The sequence below is a fragment of the Engystomops pustulosus genome, chromosome 1 (assembly GCF_040894005.1).
Source record: "Engystomops pustulosus chromosome 1, aEngPut4.maternal, whole genome shotgun sequence".
Classification (NCBI taxonomy): Eukaryota; Metazoa; Chordata; class Amphibia; order Anura; family Leptodactylidae; genus Engystomops; species Engystomops pustulosus.
The window spans coordinates 168,362,456-168,381,987 of NC_092411.1; the positions used below are offsets into that span (position 1 = coordinate 168,362,456).

Sequence of the window (19,532 nt, forward strand, 5' to 3'; positions counted from 1 at the left end):
CCCGCCGTATAAGACGATTACCGGCGTATAAGACGACCCCAGAGAAGACAGAAGATTTTTCTGTCTTCAAAAGTCGTCTTATACGCCGGTATATACGGTACGTGTTTTTGTGTTTTATTTACTTTATTTGCATTTTATGTGTTACTGGGGAGATTATGGGACTTTTATTTTATTTATTTATTTATCTAATTATATTATAAAAAGATTTAATTTTTTTTTTTTAACTTTTTTACATTTTCTACTTCTTGGCTTGAATAAGCGATCATCCGATTGCTTATTCAAGCCTTTACACTGCAATACACTTGTATTGCAGTGTATAGTGTAAGTAACTGAGCATGCCGCGCATGCTCAGTTACTTACAGCCGGGTCCTGCTGTAGTAAAAGGAAAAGGTAGTGAGGTTTGTACACAGGTGACCATGATTAAGCCCTAATTGGAAGAAGCGCATATGTTTTTTAATGTGTCTGGGTGCAAACATGTAAGGGTGATGCCACACATGGCGTTTTAACCCATTTTGGTCAGTTTTTAAGCAGTCCGTCCAAAAACTTATGTGTTAAAAAACGCATGCGTTTTTTTCTAAACGCATCTGTTTTTGACCAGTTTTAATTTCGATAATTGGCAATACCTGTCAAAAACGGATGCGTTTTCAAAACATGCATGTGTTTTTTAACAAACTACTTAAAAAAAGGACCAAACACGGGTTCAAAACGCCATGTGTGGACTCACCCTAAGCTCTATGATGGATTTTGATTATATGGAATAAAACCTACATCAGGTAGAAGTGCTGGAGTACTTCTGTCATTTGCAACTTACTGGAAAGGCCTCACAGTGTTTTCCGAGCACCAAAGAAGTAAGCTGTTTATGGAGTGGTGAGCTGGTTTCACTTTGTTTGGACTTTATAAAAAGGACATAGTAGAACTGGAATGGGTGCAGAGGAAAGCAATCATTATCATTAGGGAAATGGGGGGACTAGAATACAATGACAGATTACAAAATTTGGGATTATTCAGTTTAGAAAAAAGACAACTGGGTTGAGACTTCACTACAAAGTTCAAATACCTGAATGGATAGTACAGGGATCTATCATAACTTCTTTTTATACTTAGACCTGTTACCAAGCAAAGTTTTTTAAAACGTTTTTTAAATATAAATAAACAGATATATCAAAATAAAATAACAGTGATTCCTGGCGTTATACAGTCCTAAAAATGGCTGCATTGAAAACATCATCAAAAGTTGCAAAAAATGACACCCCCACAGCTACGTACACCGAAGTAATAAAAAGTTATGAGCGCCATAAGATTGCAAGATAAAGTATTTTTTTTTTGTACAGGAGGTTTTAATTTTTGTAAATGTATGATATATCATAAAACCTATACAAATTTGGTATAGCGTGATTGCACCAACCCAAAGAATGAAGTAGACATGTGATTTGGGGTGCACAGTGAGAGCCGTAAAATCCAAGCCCACAAGAATATGGCGCAAATGCATTTTTTCACCAATTTGCACTGCATTTGGAATTTTTTCCAGCTTCCCAGTACATGTCATGGAAAATTAAATACTGTCACTATAAATTGCAATTTGTTATGCAGAAAACAAGCCTCCGCACAGCTCTTTACATGAAAAAATAAAAAAGTTATAGATTTTTGAAGGTGGGGAGTGAAAAATAAAAATGCAAAAACGAAGAGCCTCGGTGGGAAGGGGTTATTGCAGTCCCTTTGTCTATCTGTTATATATTGTCTTTCTCCAGACACAAATGTTCATTTCAAGTTACACATGCATATTTCTAGTATCTATGCCATTTCAGCAATTATAGCAGAGTTATACTACATTCATCCTCTGTATATATTTTCATATGTCCAACATAGTGCAGCTATGCAGCACCTCTGTCATACTCCATCATTTATCATTCTTAGGCTACATGCACACTGCCGTGTGCCCGTCGCACCGTAGCACGGCGGGCACGCGGCAGCGCGGGGAGAGGAGGTGGTGGTGAGCGCAGCTCACCCCGCCCCTCTCCATAGCGATGTGTGGCCGCAGCGCCGTAATACGGGAAAAGATAGGACATGTCCTATCTTTTCCCGGGCTACGGAGCGGTACGGTGCCGCACCGTACCGCTCCCGTAGGGCGCCGCGAGCCCATAGAAGAGTATGGGGGACGTGTATCGGCCGCATATACACTCACCGGCCTCTTTATTAGGTACACTTGTCCAACTGCTCGTTAACACTTAATTTCTAATCAGCCAATCACATGGCGGCAACTCAGTGCATTTAGGCATGTAGACATGGTCAAGACAATCTCCTGCAGTTCAAACCGAGCATCAGTATGGGGAAGAAAGGTGATTTGAGTGCCTTTGAACGTGGCATGGTTGTTGGTGCCAGAAAGGCTGGTCTGAGTATTTCAGAAACTGCTGATCTACTGGGATTTTCACGCACAACCATCTCTAGGGTTTACAGAGAATAGTCCGAAAAAGAAAAAACATCCAGTGTGCGGCAGTTCTGTGGGCGGAAATGCCTTGTTGATGCCAGAGGTCAGAGGAGAATGGGCAGACTGGTTCGAGCTGATAGAAAGGCAACAGTGACTCAAATTGCCACCCGTTACAACCAAGGTAGGCAGAAGAGCATCTCTGAACGCACAGTACATCGAACTTTAAGGCAGATGGGCTACAGCAGCAGAAGACCACACCAGGTGCCACTCCTTTCAGCTAAGAACAGGAAACTGAGGCTACAATTTGCACAAGCTCATCGAAATTGGACAGTAGAAGATTGGAAAAACGTTGCCTGGTCTGTTGAGTCTCGATTTTTGCTGCGACATTCGATGGTAGGGTCAGAATTTGGTGTCAACAACATGAAAGCATGGATCCATCCTGCCTTGTATCAACGGTTCAGGCTGGTGGTGGTGGTGTCATGGTGTGGGGAATATTTTCTTGGCACTCTTTGGGCCCCTTGGTACTAATTGAGCATTGTTGCAACGCCACAGCCTACCTGAGTATTGTTGCTGACCATGTCCATCCCTTTATGACCACAATGTACCCAACATCTGATGGCTACTTTCAGCAGGATAATGCGCTATGTCATAAAGCTGGAATCATCTCAGACTGGTTTCTTGAACATGACAATGAGTTCACTGTACTCAAATGGCCTCCACAGTCACCAGATCTCAATCCAATAGAGCATCTTTGGGATGTGGTGGAACGGGAGATTCGCATCATGGATGTGCAGCCGACAAATCTGCGGCAACTGTGTGATGCCATCATGTCAATATGGACCAAAATCTCTGAGGAATGCTTCCAGCACCTTGTTGAATCTACGCCACGAAGAATTGAGGCAGTTCTGAAGGCAAAAGGGGGTCCAACCCGTTACTAGCATAGTGTACCTAATAAAGTTGCCGGTGAGTGTACGTTGGCCGTATATACGTCCCCCATACTGTAGTGTGAATGCAGCCTTACCTCCATTTTTGTAACTTACACATGTATCATGTTACTCCCATACGTCATAGAGGGATGAGGTTCTGTTACGTCACTCCCCACATAACTTCCTATAACCATACTATTTAGGATTCCCTAACGCACAATGAACACAGGTATGATTAAGAGACGTATTTGCCACGAAACAAGTTACCAGTATATATTTTTTACTATCATGATGGTCACTTGTTTTTAAGCTTTACTTCAATAAAGATTTTTTGACTTTTTAACCGTGGGTTAAACTGATATAAGCTTAAAGGGAACCTCATTTTCACTAAAGGCAGGTTGTAAAAGCCCATCACACCTGCAGTGCTAAAAATACATATCTGCCTTTTATAAGCATTACAATATAAGTGTGTGTTATAACTTACCTTGCACCCTGGCAAAATCATATGGTAGTCACAGGGGTTGGGCTTTGGTTTGGATGCATTTCAAAAAACACGTGACTCCAGCTTGCTCATTTTGGCTTGTGTTTCTAAGTGGCTTGTGAACATAAGTGGAGTTAAAACAAGCACATTTTGTGTGTGCTAAGAGTGAATGTGTGGTTTGGGTGATTATGGATTAGGTAGATACGTAATAGCAAGACACTTCTTAGTGTCACAATTTAAATAGCTTTTTTTACTTTCTTTGTCTGGCTTGCTAATTGGGAGGAGGATTAGTTTGTTCAGCTGATAAATTAATGGATAGCAACTCAGTTTTTAGCTTGCTCACTTTGACTTGTGTTTCAAAGTGTCTTGTGAACATAAGTGGAGTTAAAACAAGTGGAGTTCAAGAAAGAGGAGTCCACAGAACTGTAAGTAAGCATGATCTGGAATACTACCTGTGCCATGCACCACCCACAGAAGAAAGTGGGAGCTCTGGGAGTTAAATGCATGGCTCAGATCCTCGTGTAGAGCAGAGGCATATGGGTTCCTAGAGCACTCAGCTGACTTTTCATTGAGGTACAAGCTGTTGTGTTGTGCTGGGGAAGAAGATCTTAGCAGGGGTGGTGGCATATTTAAACTAGTATCGGTGGAGGAGAAAAGGAAGACACGAAAGGGGTAGACAGGTCAGAGAGTGGGTAGGTTATGTTGGTGGGTGGTGAAGTGGGAGGTGTATGGGGGACTTAGACAGTGGATAAGGAGATCCACAAGTTACAAATCAAAAGTGAGGATTTGAGTGCCAGTAAAATTATTATAAATCTGTGGAAAATTAAAGTGTATGTTGACAAATGCCAGAAGTATCACAGGCAAAATGGGCGAGCTTGAGGCTCTGGTATTACAGCAACAGTTAGATGCTGTTGGTGTAACGGAGACCTGGCTCAATGCAGCACATTATTGGAGTATTAATATTCAAGGTTTAAGGCTCTTTTGGAAAGACAGGGCAAATAGGAGCGGAAAAGGTGTATATCTGTATGTTAGAAGAGACTTAAAAGCGATTTTGAAAGAGACGGTGGTCAGTGAAGAGTGTGAAGAGGCGGAAACTTTTTGGGTTGAGATTCAAAGCCAGGGGAGCTTTGAGAAATTCATTTTTGGCTTAATTTATAGACCCCCCTAACATCTATGAGGAAATATAGGGTGGGCTGCACAGGGGGGGGCAGAAGTGATAATGGGAAACTTTAACTTTCCAAATATAAATTCAGGTCAGGGCTCTTCTTCATCTGTGAAGGGGAGACATTTTATTAACTTTCTGCAGGATAATTTTATGGTGCAGCTTGTAGAAGATCCCACAAGAGGTAATGCATCGTTGGACCTTGTGATTTCTAACGATGGGGAGATTGTCCAAAATGTCAGTGCCCAGGAAGCACTAGGGAACAGCAATCATAACATAATTATTTTCCTCAAACTTTTAAAAGCAAAAACAGGTGGGAAAATCGTAAACATTGACTTTTAAGAAGGCAATTTTCCAGAAATTCTGGCTGCACTACAGGATATAGACTGGGATCAAATATTGTCAAGTGATGATATTAATGTTAAATGGGAAAAATTCAGATCTATCATGGGTCTTTATACTTCTAAATTTATTATAGTATAGACGGGCTACATTACATCCTGCGTGGCTTACAGCAACAGTTAAAAGGGCAATTAATGATAAAAAGAGGGAATTAAAAAAATATAAATCTGACGGGTCACCTGAGGCTTTCAATACTTACAAAAAACTTACCAAAATCTGTAAGAAGGAATTAAAATCAGCCAAAATAGAAAAAGCATAGACAGGTGGCCAAAGATAGCAAAACAAATACCAAGAAATTTTTAAGTATATGAATGCGTCAGAGCAGGTTGGACCCCTTGATTCTGAAAATGGGGCATCGGTGACTGGAGACCAAGAAAAAGCGGGGATACTAAATGGCTTTTTTAGCTCTGCTTATAGAATAGAAGAAAGAACTTCTAACGTGGGTGGTGCCAGTCCCTCCTCATCCTGATTGATAGGCTCCATATCCAGATGCAGGACCCCCTACCTCTCCACATCTCCCCTATTTTCCACACGTCCCTGATGTCTATCCTAGTCACCATCTCTCCCATCTCCTGAGCATTTCTGTTGTTCCCAGTCCCGGACACTCCAGCCATTTACACCATTGCTTGTTATACTTCTTAATTGATTTTCGTTTTATATATACTCCCAACTCCATTTGAAGCGTTGTATTCACCATTTTCTTAATTTCCCCAAGTCTAGGTGGAGTAGAATCTAACCAGTGTCTGGCAATAGTCTGTCGGGCCTGATACTTTTGGATCATTTAACTCACCCGTTCCATATACTTTATCCACCAACCTACTCACTCTGCCCCACAGTTCTTTCAGCATCGGACACGCCCTAAACATATGTAGGAGATCCACCCCTTCTGATAAACATCTTGGGCATTTATCATCCTCTCGAATACCAATCTTTTTCATCAGGACTGGGGTACGATAAGCCCTATAGAGTAGGAACAGTTGGGATCTGCGTTGTGCTAAATTCCGGGATAGCTTACTTGGAGCCTCTAGTACCTCCTCCCATTCCTCATCCAGCAGCTCCCCCACATCCCCCTCCCATTTACGACGCACCTCTGTTAGTGGATCCCCCAATATTTTATCCCTGATTTCCCCATACAGTAAGGATATAAGCCCTCTCATATTTTTAGCTTGGACCACTCCTTGCATTACTCCCAATGAGGAAATAGCCATTTCACCATTCTCGAACTGTGCCTGTAGACTATGCCTCAGCTGCAGGTATCGAAAAAACATGTGCCTGGGTATCTCAAATTCCTCTGTCAGTTGTTGAAACGACTTCAGCGTCGAATCAGTATATAGCTGATTCAAATAGATTATTACCTTCTGACTCCAGCCCCTAATATCCTCCAGCATATATACTTCCCCTACACACGGGTTATCCCATAAAGGAGTGTACTTTGTCCATGGGCCAATCCCGACCACCGGCTTATAAAGCCTCCAAACCCTCTGCATCAATTTCAATGTCGGGCACTGGCTCACCCTGCTGTCCAACTTTCTTGCCTCCAACATTGCCACAGGGGTTAGCGTACCCCCGAAATGTCTAACTACCAGTGGGCACCATGATTCCTCACCTTCTAACGCCCAGCCACCAAAATGTTGGCATTGTGCCGCCATATAATATGCCCACGCATCCGGTATCGCCACTCCCCCTCTAAATTTAGGCTGCTGCAGGTTTGTCAATTTAATTCTAGGGATTCTCTGTTTCCAAATTAGTTCCCTAAATAACCCGTGGATTTTATTAAACCAATATCGCGGGATCCATACAGGGGCATTGTGGAGTATATATAACAGCTGCGGCATGAGAGTCATTTTAATAAGGTTTGCCTTTCCCAGGGGAGATAAGGGAAGTTTCTTCCACACTTGTATGCGGGCCCTTATTTCCACCAGTAATGGTGCTAAATTCAAAGTTATGTAATCCAGCGCTGACCTAGTGATCTTAATCCCCAGATAAGAAAATTCCTCTACCACCGGTATTCCCCATCTATCATATCTTACTGGGTCAGTCTGGGACAACGGCATTAAGGCGGATTTTGTCCAATTTATGCGGAGGCCTGAAAAATCCCCAAATCTCTCCAACACCTCCATCACGACTGGTAGTGATTTTGAAACATCAGATATAAACAATAACACATCATCTGCGTATAACGCAATCTTTTCCTCCCCTCCATTATATCTAAATTCAAGGATACCTTCGTATTGTCGTATCCAACATGCAAGTGGCTCTATAGCCAAAGCAGCGAAAAGTGCTCAGATACAGCTCCGTTTGCTCTTACACTGGCCATCGGATAAAGTAGATGGATCCATTTTATGAAATTGGGGCCAAAGCCCACTTTCTCCAAGACAGCCCACATATAACTCCATTCTACGCTATCAAATGCTTTAGCGGCGTCCAGAGAAACTACCGCCGCCTCATCTACATTTTCTGTCACCGCTTGCAGATTTAGAAATAACCACCTGAGGTTGATAGCTGTGGACTTAGATGGAATAAAGCCTGATTGGTCTCTATGCACCACTGATCCTATTACCGGGTTTAATCTATTAGGCAAAACTTTAGCTAGTATCTTTATATCTGCCATAAGAAGCAACACCGGTCTGTAGGAATCAGGCAGCTGTGCATCTTTTCCTTTCTTCAACAAAACCACGATTAAGGCTTCATAACATGAAGGAGGTAGGCTACCCTCTTCGAAACTTTCCTTTAGTGTATCCCACCACTGAGGCAACAGAATCTCTCCGAATTCCTTAAAGACTTCAATTGGGAGTCCGTCCACCCCTGGAGCCTTATCACTGGCCATACTCCCTATTGCAGTCTCCAACTCTTCTAAACAGATTGGGTTTTCCAGCATATCCCTCACCTCCGACCCTATCCTGGGCATATCAATTCCCCTTAAGAATGTCTCCAATTGGCCTCTCGTGTATTCTGCTCTGGAAGCATATAACTGTCTATAGAAATTCTCAAATACTCCTAGCACCCCTCTTGTATCCGAAACCACCCTTCCTTCATCATTTTTCAAACCATACACAAAGGAGTTTTCCTTCCTAGCCTGTGCCATCCTGGCCAGTAACCTCCCAGTTTGCTCCCCCTCTGCATAATATTGCTCTTTCAAGAACATTCTTTTGTTATCTGCCAGTTCCATCATGTGCGCATTAAGTTGTTTTTGGGACTCCACCCATACTTTCTCCGTCTCAGGTGTACCATTTCTAACATGGCATTCCTCCGCCTCAACCACCCTTGCCTGTAGGTCCCTGCCCACTTGCCTTGATCTGTTCTGGACTTTCTTTATTTCCCTTGCTAAAGCCCCCTACAGGAACATTTTCATTGCATCCCATAACACCACTCTAGGCACTGAACCTTCATTGAATTCCAGATATTCTCTCAGCCGATCTTTCACTGTCGTCTTATCCATCACTTGCAGCCAAAAAGCATTCATTCTCCATCCACCCTTACATCGGACAGGCCTACCCCCACATTGCAATGTTAACAATAATGGAGAGTGGTCCGATATCACCCTTGGCAAATAGGCAACATCCAATATCGCTGGGATCAATCTCTCTGATCCTAGCATCATATCAATTCTTGATAAGGACCCGTATGTAGAGGACATACACGAGTACTGCCGCACCCCCTCATTACGTTCCCGCCACAAATCGTGTAGCCCTACCTCTCTACATAAACGTCCTAGCGAGGTCAAATTATTGTCAGCCCTATCTCCCCTATTTCCAAACCTATCCAATCCCTCGTTAAACACCATATTAAAATCCCCCATAATGAGCAAGGGAACATCAGGCCATTCCGTCAACTTTTCCAGGAGTATTTTCAGGGGTATACTAGAGTATGGGGGCGGGATATACACCACTACTATTATACACTCCCACCTATAGATTTGACAGTGTATACCCACATACCGACCCTCTGGATCAGACACAGAAGAGTGAAATACAAAAGGCAGCGATCTATGAACTAACAAACTTACTCCCCGAGAATAAGTGGTATGAAAAGCACGGTATCCAATATCAAACCCACCCCTATTAAGCATGTGTACCGTGTCTTGTGTAAGGTGTGTTTCCTGTAGTCCAAGTAATTTGGCTGCTTGATCCTTAACACATTTAAATACAGCTTTTCGTTTCCTCGGCGATCCCAACCCACGGATATTCCAGGACATACATTTGACTACTTCAGCCATCATAATTAATATATTCTCCCTCCTTCCTTTCCTCCCCTGCATCAAGTAGCACTGAGCCCATCTCTTCTATGTTACTTCTTGGACCTTCTCCCTCCGCCCTATCTCCCCCCAGAACAATTAACCATACTCCATCCCTCCTAAAAGGGTTAGGGTAATCAAATAACATCCTAGCAAACCTTTTAGATATTATCACAGAGCTGAATCTCTTATGACAGCTCCAACTGAGTTGTAGCAAACATCCCATATCGCACTGTTCCATCTTTCCCAGTGCCATCTCCGCTCCTAAGATATACAGCATACTGACCTACCTAATAACTTAACCAGTAAACATAGCTTATACGACCTGAACTTTGGTCTGAAGGCACAGTTAACTTTGTTTCACGTTAATTCTTGTCTACTAGCACATCCAGTCTCTTTAATCCCACATGTCAGTCCAGACAGGAATCAGTTCTCTCCTGGATCTCTCGCCGGTTCTTGGAGCAGAGCAGCTCTTGGCGTATCGAAGAATTGTGTGGATCCAAAGGCTACTACCCGTAGTCGTGCAGGATACAGCATTGAATAGGGTACTTGAAGTCCTCTTAACCTCCTTTTTATGTCCATAAATTGCATCCGTTTTTTCTGCACTTCAGCAGAAAAATCTTGAAAGAAGGCTACCTTTACTCCATTCACTGTAATATCATTTCGGTCTCGAGCCAGCCGCAGTATCCGGTCGCGGTCTTTATAATGTAGCAGCTTAATTAACACAGGTCTTGGTGGTCTCCCTGGCGGTCCCGGTCTGGTAGGGATCCGGTGAGCCCTCTCTACAGCAAACAGAGGAGTAAGGTTATCCCTCCCAAAAGTCTCCAGTAGCCATTTTTCAAAATATTCGTTAGGATTCGCCCCTTCAACTTTTTCCGGCATCCCGACTATCCTGACATTATTATGCCGCAGACGGTTCTCTAAGTCATCAGCTTTTGCCTGCAATGACATCACCATCTGTGATTGCTCCTGCATCTCCTGTCTCATGGGGGTCAATACTCCTTCCACCTCCTGCACTCTATTTTCAACTTCCTTAGTCCTCTCAGCTACTCTGTGTAGGTCGTGGCGCATTGATAAGATGTCTTCCTTCAGACTATCTACACGACCTGTAATCTTCAGCAGAGTTGATGCATTATGTTGTACAGCTCTCAGTACAACTGCCAGTGTAGGTTCTACAGCCGCCTCCTCCTCTCCATTGCTTTCCACCTGATCCTCATCTTTGTCTCTCTCCTCATCCACCATATCCTCCTCTCCTGACAAAGTTTCTCCCAGCACAGCAAATCTGGAGCCTGAGGACTTACTTGGTGGTGTTTTATGTGCTGCATGGGCTTCACCCTCCTGTCTCCCTGCTATGGCCGATGATCTCGCAAAGCCACTGAGCCGTGCTGCAGTCTCTGCTCTCAGCACTTTAGGAGCTCGTCCTCCAGTCAACTGCTGGGCAATCTTGGGAGCGCTGCTCACTCGGCTTCTCCACCGTCTTTTGCCTCCTGTCGAGGTCATCTCGTCGTGAAAACAGGTCATTATCCGTCCAGGAGTATTCATTCCCCTACAAATTGTGCCCCTTTACTTCTACTCAGCACAGGTATTGCAGGAGTTATCAGGATTATGCACACTGAGCTCTGGCACTTCACTTCCTACTCCATCATCTGCTAGGCCACGCCCCCTTTTGTTGTGCCAATATTTAAAAAAGGCTCTAGAACTTTGCCAGGCAATTACAGGCCTGTAAGCTTAAGTTCCATTGTGGGGAAAATATTGGAAGGATTAGTAAAAGACTATATACTGACCAACTACTATTTAATATATTTATTTATGATATAGAGGAAGGAATTAATAGCACTGTGTCTATTTTTGCAGATGATACCAAGATGTGTAGTGCAATACAGTCTATGAAGCATGTTCATAGGCTGCAGGGTGACTTGGACAAACTGAGTGTTTGGTCATCCACTTGGCAAATGAGGTTAAATGTGGATAAATGTAAGGTTATGCACCCGGGGGCTAATAATCCAAAGGCAAAATATGTCATTGGGGGAGTAAATCTGGGAGAGTCCCTTGTTAAGAAGGACATCGGCGCACTAGTAGATCAATTAAATAACTGCATGCTTTGTCAATCAGCTACCTCTACCAGCAAGATCTTGTCATGTATCAAAAGTGGTATGGACTCTAGGGATAGGCAAGGCCGCATCTGCCATGAGGCGGGATGAAAATTTCGCCTCAGGCGGCAGATGCGGAGCCCTGAGGCAGGCGGCAAAACAGCTGTAGATGATTTGGGCACTCGCCCGAATCACCCACAAGCTGTACTGACCTGCCGCTGCCACGATTCATAACACCATCCTCACGGCAGTGCTGATCTATGGAGGACGCAGGCGGCGTTTGATGATGTCATGCCGCCTGCGTCCATGAACAGCAGTGCTGCCGGCAGGAGGAGGGGCAGACTGGCTGCCGGTGGGCTGATGAAGGAGAAGGGTCAGGCGGGAAGCCTGTGTGGAGGCTTCACTGCCTGGTGGAGCAGCAGTCAGCTCGAGTGTTATCAATTTGCTGCTGCTCCACGACAGCCAGAAAGCATCCTCCGCTGTGCTCTCTGCTCCTGCTGCAGAAGCTCCGACAGAGCTCTGAACTTCATCAGCAGCTAGGTGTGCTGCTGTCTGCTGTGTGTAAGCTACAGGTATGTTGCTGTGTATGCTGCTGTGCATGTTGCTGTGTGTATGCTGTGTGCAAGCTGCTGTGCATGTTGCTTGGTGTATCATGTGTGTATGCTAGGTGTATGCTGTGTGCATGCTGCTGTGCAAGTTGCTTGGTGTATGCTGTGTGTATGCTGTGTGCATGCTGCTATACATGTTGCTGGATGTATGCTGCTGTGCATGTTGCTGGGTGTAAGCTACAGGTTTGCTGCCTGTATATGCTGTGTGGATGCTGCTGCCTCCTGTGTATGATGTTTTGTATGTATGCTGTGTATAATGCTGTGTATATGCTGCTGTGTGTATGTTGCATGCATATTCTGTGTGTGTATGATGCTGTGCATGTTGCTGGGTGTATGTTGCTGTGCATGTTTCTGTGTGTAAGCTACAGGTCTGCTGCATATATACATAGCTCCCAACCGTCCCGATTTTGCCGGGAAAGTCCAGTTTTTCTTACCTCTGCCCCGTGTCACGGGCAGCTATGAGACTGTCACGGATTGTCCCCCCAGGTCCCGCTGTGTCCCGGCGCTGTGTCCACAGAGTAAATACTTTGAAAGCCAGAACTGATAGTACAGAATGGCTTCTACAGACATTGGGCAGGGAATCCTTTTCAGAGAAGTGTCGGGTTAGTGGAGAGAGCAGGGACCACATCATCAGGTTCAGATCTCTATCCATATATGGTCACTGCATCTCCTAGGCTTCCCCAGAGCAGACATGGGGCAGGGAATCCTTTTCAGAGAAGTGTCGGGTTAGTGGAGAGCAGGGACCACGTCATCAGCTTCAGATCACCATCTGTCCATATATGGTCTCCAGACACAAGCTCTTTATCTAATTAAATTAAATAAAGTTTTGCCCTGGCTGAGATTCGAACCTGGGACCCTCTGCACTGTAGACAGGAGCCTTAACTAACTGAGCTATAAACCCAGTGATACAGAGCTGAGGATTTCTGGTAACTAAGAAGTGTTATCTGCCACTGTTACATTGTGACATTGTGCACTGATATATAGAGAGGGATCTTCTCAGAGATTATTATTGTAATTATTGACTATTATTAATAACTACTATTATTATTATTATAAATTTTATTATTTTTATTATTATGAAGATGATTATTAATAATAGTAAAAATAATAATCTCAATAATAATAATAATAATAATAATAATAATAATCTCCATAATAATAATAATAATAATAATCTCCATAATAATAATAATAATAGTCTCAATAATTACAATAATCTCTGAGAAGATCCCTCTCTATATACCAAGGCATTAAATCTGTGTCACAGTGTAACAGTAATCATAGTTCTTAGTTACCAAAATTCTACTCCTTGATAATCACAGAGGTTATAGCTCAGTTGGTTGAGGCACTGTGACATTATTGTACATGGACACTGCAGGTTCTAGGTTCAAATCCCATAGAGGATAATTTTTTTTTTTTATTGAGATGATTTTTATTATTATAATATGGCTAAAATTTGGGGCGTGGCCAGGGAGTGATTGGGGGTGTGGCTTAGGGGATCGCCATTTTGTCCCTCTTTCCCTTTCACAAATGTTGGGAGGTATGTATATATGCTGTGTGGATGCTGCTGCCTGCTGAGTATGATGTTTTGTGTGTATACTGTGTATGTATGCTGTGTATAATGCTGTGTATAATGCTGTGTATCTCCTGCTGTGTGTATGTTGCATGCATATTCTGTGTGTATGATTCTGCATGTATGATGCTGTGTGTATGATGCTGTGTGTATGCTGCTGTATATGATGCTGTGTATGTTGCTGCCTGCTGTATGTGATGCTGCGTATGCTGCTGCCTGCTGTGTGTGATGCTGTGTATGCTGCTGTGTGTGATGCCGTTTGTGATGCTGTGTATGCTGCTGCCTGCTGTGTATGATGCTGTGTGTGTAATGAGTGTATGATGCTGAGTATGATGCGGAGTGTATACTGCTGCCTACTGTATGTGATGCTGTGTATGGTCCTCTTGCTTACTTATTTTGGTCTGCATTTGACCCTCTCCATCTACCACCTGTTGATGTACCAGCAAGATCCTCTGAAGAATGGTAATTCTGATTCATGATTCATTATAGGAGTAGTGGTTTATTTCAAATATGGCTGTATGTATAGATTAGAAATGTGTATTAATGTGGAATGTTAATGTAGTAAGTTGTATGTATATATATATATATATGTACAGATAGAATGTGTTGCGTATTTATATGCTTTTAGTGTAAATACCATTTAATGTAAGCGGGACACTTATCACTTCTTCTATGCCAGTTTCTGGGGTAGAAGAAATGAAATAATCACAATTTTTGCAGCGGTAAGCAATCAGAAGCCGGTGTTTTGTATTGTTTTATTGCAAGACACCGGGTTCTGGTTACCAATCACATGCGTTTCCATAGAAGCGTATACGTGATTGGGCCAAGTTCCGCCCCTGTACACTAGGGCAGCATTTCAGTTTTCGCCTCAGGCAGCAAAAATAAGCTAGAATCGGCCCTGGGGATAGGGATGTAATTTTTAAGGGTGGAAGGTCTCAGTTATGAGGAAACAACTAGATTTATTTAGCCTGGAAAAGAGACGACTAAGTTGTTCCAGATTAAATCAAATCAAAAAACTAAGGGGAACTGTCTCTGGAGAAAACAAGATTTTATCACCAGAAGCCACAGGACTTTTTTACTATGAGAACTGTCTATCTGTGGAAAAGCCTGCCTGTCACAGGTACCCCTGCGAGCCATGTTCCGGTACACAGATGCCTCAGTGCCCCTGATGCTCGTCAGTTTCACTTACCTCGCCACACTCCAGTGACGGTTTCCACACTCCAGCGCGCATGTCCTCACCTCCTAGGGCGCATGCGCCGGCCGACTAAAATTTAAAGGGCCTACTGCGCACTACTGGTTGTTGCTGGATGACCACTTTCCCAGTTAAATTTCTGGTCCTTTCTTTTGTCCCCCTGTTTTCCCTATGCCTAGTGCTATTGTTTAGAATTCCTGTTGTGACCGTTCCATTCCTGATTACACTCCTTTGCTATCTGCCCTGACCTTCTGCTCTGCCTTTGACATTAATCCTGTGCTGCCTTTATCAACCTCCTGCCTGTCCCTGACCACGGTTCTGCCTCACGACTTGCCACTGTGTACAAAGTTGCGCCTTTGGAGCGACCTGGTGGTACCATGCAGTAGTAAGTCCAACCTGCTTTGCGGTGGGCTCTGTTGAAAACTGGGTGCCACTTAGACTCCGGTCCCAGGAGTGGGCTTACATGATCATCCGCAGTGGTGATCCTGACACCTGACAGCAGAGTGCTTCAAGAAGGGCCTAGATGCCTTTTTTACACCTAAATAACATTGATGGTTCTGTTATATAGAATTGTTTCCCCTAAATCCCTTCCTCATCTAATCCCCTCCCTTCCTTGGTCGAACTTGTGTTGGACATGTTGTCCAACACATGTTGTGTTGTGTCTGTTTTCAACCGTATAAACTATGATACAAGTACATTTAGTGATAAGACCCTGCTTCCCTTGAGTCTAGTGTTTTTCTAGAAGAAACAATAAATAGTGGCTTATTTACTAAGGGTTGCAGATCCCTTGCACAGCTTTAACAGGTATTTCACAGGGGTTTGCTCTGTGATTGCGTTGCAACTGCGTTGGCTTTTATGCGACAGAAATGGGGGAGGGGGGCAAGCCGACGGACGATCCGACTGATTTGGACTGAGCGTGGGATTTAAGATTCAAATTGTGTCACAAGACAATGCACTTACATACACCGGGAAGAAGAAGGTGAACTCCGTCGGACCTGAGCGGGGAAGTGACACATGCAGGATATCGGGCTCACGATCTTAGTGAATGGCGGCACAGTGCATTATCGTTGGACAATGCACTTTCATGAACTCCGCGGGACCAGGTAAGTAAATGTGCCCTATAGAGTTCATCAACATTATTTCGGGGAAATTAGCCTAAAGGGCTAATGTTTTCTATATACACGGCTACATGCCTTGAGGGTGATTTTGAGTACAGCTTATGACCAGGTGTCTGTGTCTTTCTGTGCTTCATCGCAGTACCGACAGCCATCTTATCCTCCCCTGTATTGATTAATTTGGAGATCACCTTACAACTGTAGAAGGGTTGTTGGAGCCCTGGATAAAACTCTTTAACAAGGGAAAAAGGATGTGTAATAGGGAGGCTGCTGGGGCAGCACTCATTTCTGGAAAAGGACTTTTCCCAGGAAAAGCTGGGTAGTTTCTTCTAGTAATGAGGAGAAATTAACATCCAGCTGGAAGTCCTGCATAACTATCTGGTGCAGACTTCCCACATTGGCTCGACCCTGGGGAAGAGACAGGCCATTTCAAAGCTGTGGTAGTGAACTGATACCGTGAGTTTTGTAGCGCCTGGCAGTTGGCCTGCACCTAGTGAGGTAGGGAACCTCTATGTTTAGTAAGTAACAAGGAGAGGCTTATGCTTTATTTCGATGTTTTATTTATTTTGTATTACTGCCAAATAGAACTGGCTGAGGTCAGTTTTACCCAAATTGCACAGTGTGGACAATTTACTGGTGTGTTGGTGAATTGTGCCCGTCTATCCCAGGAGACAACGATCCTTCCCCAGTTCTTCTTTCTCTTTTTTATTTACAACTCACCACGCATGCGGTTATATTCAGACAGAGAATGTGGATGCGGCTCGTCACAATCATGTGAACGTAGCAGCGTATATGCGTCTGCGCGCCAGCTCTTCCCCTGTTTTTTCTGAGGTATAACTTACCACGCATGCGTCAAAACCAGACACAATCATGTGACGCAGTGGCGCCGCTGATTGGTGGATAAACTGTTTAAATGGTTACCTATGACCCGGATGACGCCACCCCCAGAAGAAGGCTCATTGAGGGGGCTGGAGTCACTCTGGACACCGGAACCAGCATAACTTACAACATGGGTAAGAATGGTCTTTTTTAAACTTGGGATACAGGTTATACGATTTAACATGGGAAGTTATTACTGGTCTTTGACCATAATTCTAATACTATCTAAATACATTGTTCTAAGCCTCACATATGATAGTGCTGTCATGCTCCTGCAGTGTCAGAGTGGGATGACTCCCTTATCTGCGTATTATCTGCAACTGCACATTTTAACCAGTGTAAAAAATGAATTTTATGTTTGTTAATTGAATAAAGATTTGTTATATTACATTTTCCTAGTGTGATTTGTGCTTTGGTTTTGTCCCCAGTTCCTGGAGACAAAATAGGATACACCTTCTTGAAAACACCTGAAGTGTTAAAATGTTGCAAACTCCTTTATCTTCCAAAATGGTCTGACTTGGAAACTATGCCAATGGTGCATTTTTTCCATCTGAGGCTCTGCTCTTTGCCCCTACAGCAGTATCTGACCACATGGTTTAAATAATCCATATTACCCTCAGTCATCAAGATTAATCTCAGACAACTGAGTAATGCATTTCCCATACTATCCAGTTTTTTAAGTGGATGTTTGGGTCCGTTGGATAAATCATTTAGAGCTGAGAATTAGAATTTTTAGAACTACATTCAATCCGGCAGCTCAGAGCTTTGTCTTGGCCATCACACTTCAGGAGTACCTCTCACCTTTTTGTGTATGATCTGTGTCTGTATTGAATCTAAATGGCTGATACATTTCAGACAGAGATGTTTTTCTGGCTCCTACCAATTTGGAACCTATCGTATGGGACCTAGAAGACCCATTTAATTGTTTTTGTTTTGAGGATAAACAGCTACAATATACACTTGCCTTTTAATATCAGAAATGTTGTAGTATGCGCATCCGTGCATTTAGTAGCATGGTGTGGCTCCTTATCCATTCATTGGTATAGCATAGTGGCATGAACATTCAAAATCCATCTGTAAAGCAAAAAACATCTATTTACAAAGAAATCACAGTATAGTGATTAAACAACACTTAAAGCCTATGGATCACTTGTTTATTGATCATTGGGTTACTTAATACAAAATAAAACAAATTTGTTAAAAGTTTAAGATAAAAAAATTCAGCTATCTTGAGTACTGCAAAGTCTGTGTATAAGCGTAATAATATAGATTGGGACAGAACTCAGCTACTTGCTATGTTAACTTAGGCTGGGTTCACACTACTTTTTTTGGTATACACTCAGCGTATGCCACAGGAAGGCTCCTGATGTATACACTGAGCATACCCATTGAAATATATTGCCGCCGGCAGAGTAATGGGAGCTACTGCGCAAGCATAGAGCTCCCCAGCAGCAAGCTACTGTGCTTGTGCAGAGCTCAAATGATGCTGAAGACGGACCATAGCAAGTAGAGGCAGATCAGTTGTAGCTACTGGGAGCTTGGAGTAGCCTTTGCCCCAAGAGCTATCTCAGGTTACTCCCTGCCCCCAGTAGCCTTAACAATTAAATTTGCATATTAAAGCATTAGACTTTATTTTGAAGCAGCTGCTTTCCTGAATTGGTGAAAAACGGGATCCAGCTTCTGCCGGGACAGGGAATCTATCATGGAGAATCTCTCAAAGTAGATTCCCCATGGTAGATTTCCCTTAACATAAGGCAATTTCTTAAGCAGAACAAAATGATACACTTATATTGTAAAGTGATATACAATAACCCAATCACTTAAAAAAGTGATATACAATAACCCACATCATAGCTATACCATGGGAGTATATCCATAATGAAATCCATTGTCAAATATATCCATGGTTTGGATGGAACAGGAAAGGGACAAGGTCAAGCAGAAAGTCTCCTGGAAACTTTTGCCTTAACAACAATGTAAGACACTGTAACATAATATTTACTGTCCTGTAAGCATTTTGGTCTCCAGAAACTAATTGCCTAGTACCCGTCTGTGAGGTACAAACCTTTCTGGAGCCAGAAATTTCACTTGTTTTGATCAGCTTTCACGTTTTTAAAAATAGGGCACTAGGGTGCATATCTGAATGTCGAACAAGATAACCTGCCTGAAGCTCCAGTAGACTGCCGCCATATAATGGTAGCAACTCCTGACAATCCTGGTGATTTACCCAATAAAACTTCACAAAACACTTGCTTTCAGACAAACTTTAGATTTTTATCTACATGTCTCCCAGAGACTCCATCAAGAAGGCCATGCTTCACATATAATGGGTGCCAGAATGCATCACAGCCAAGATCACACAGCAGTCTCCTCAGTCAACACCTACCTGCTGTGACATATGACTCGGGGAAACAGTGGAGTTGCTGACCGGAGGTCCCTTCTCTC

The 19,532-nt window shown here is 43.2% G+C and overlaps 1 protein-coding gene across 10 annotated transcripts in view; it reads right to left on the minus strand.

Moving 5' to 3' along the window:
- ADGRL3 (adhesion G protein-coupled receptor L3) overlaps positions 1-19,532 on the minus strand; it is a 1,100,912-nt gene that overhangs the window by 1,026,296 nt on the left and 55,084 nt on the right. For all 10 annotated transcript variants that reach the window (XM_072113828.1, XM_072113827.1, XM_072113826.1 and 7 more), the window contains exon 2: positions 18,052-18,161. The gene's annotated coding sequence lies outside the window, so the exon portion shown is untranslated. The remainder of the gene's footprint in view (positions 1-18,051; positions 18,162-19,532) is intronic.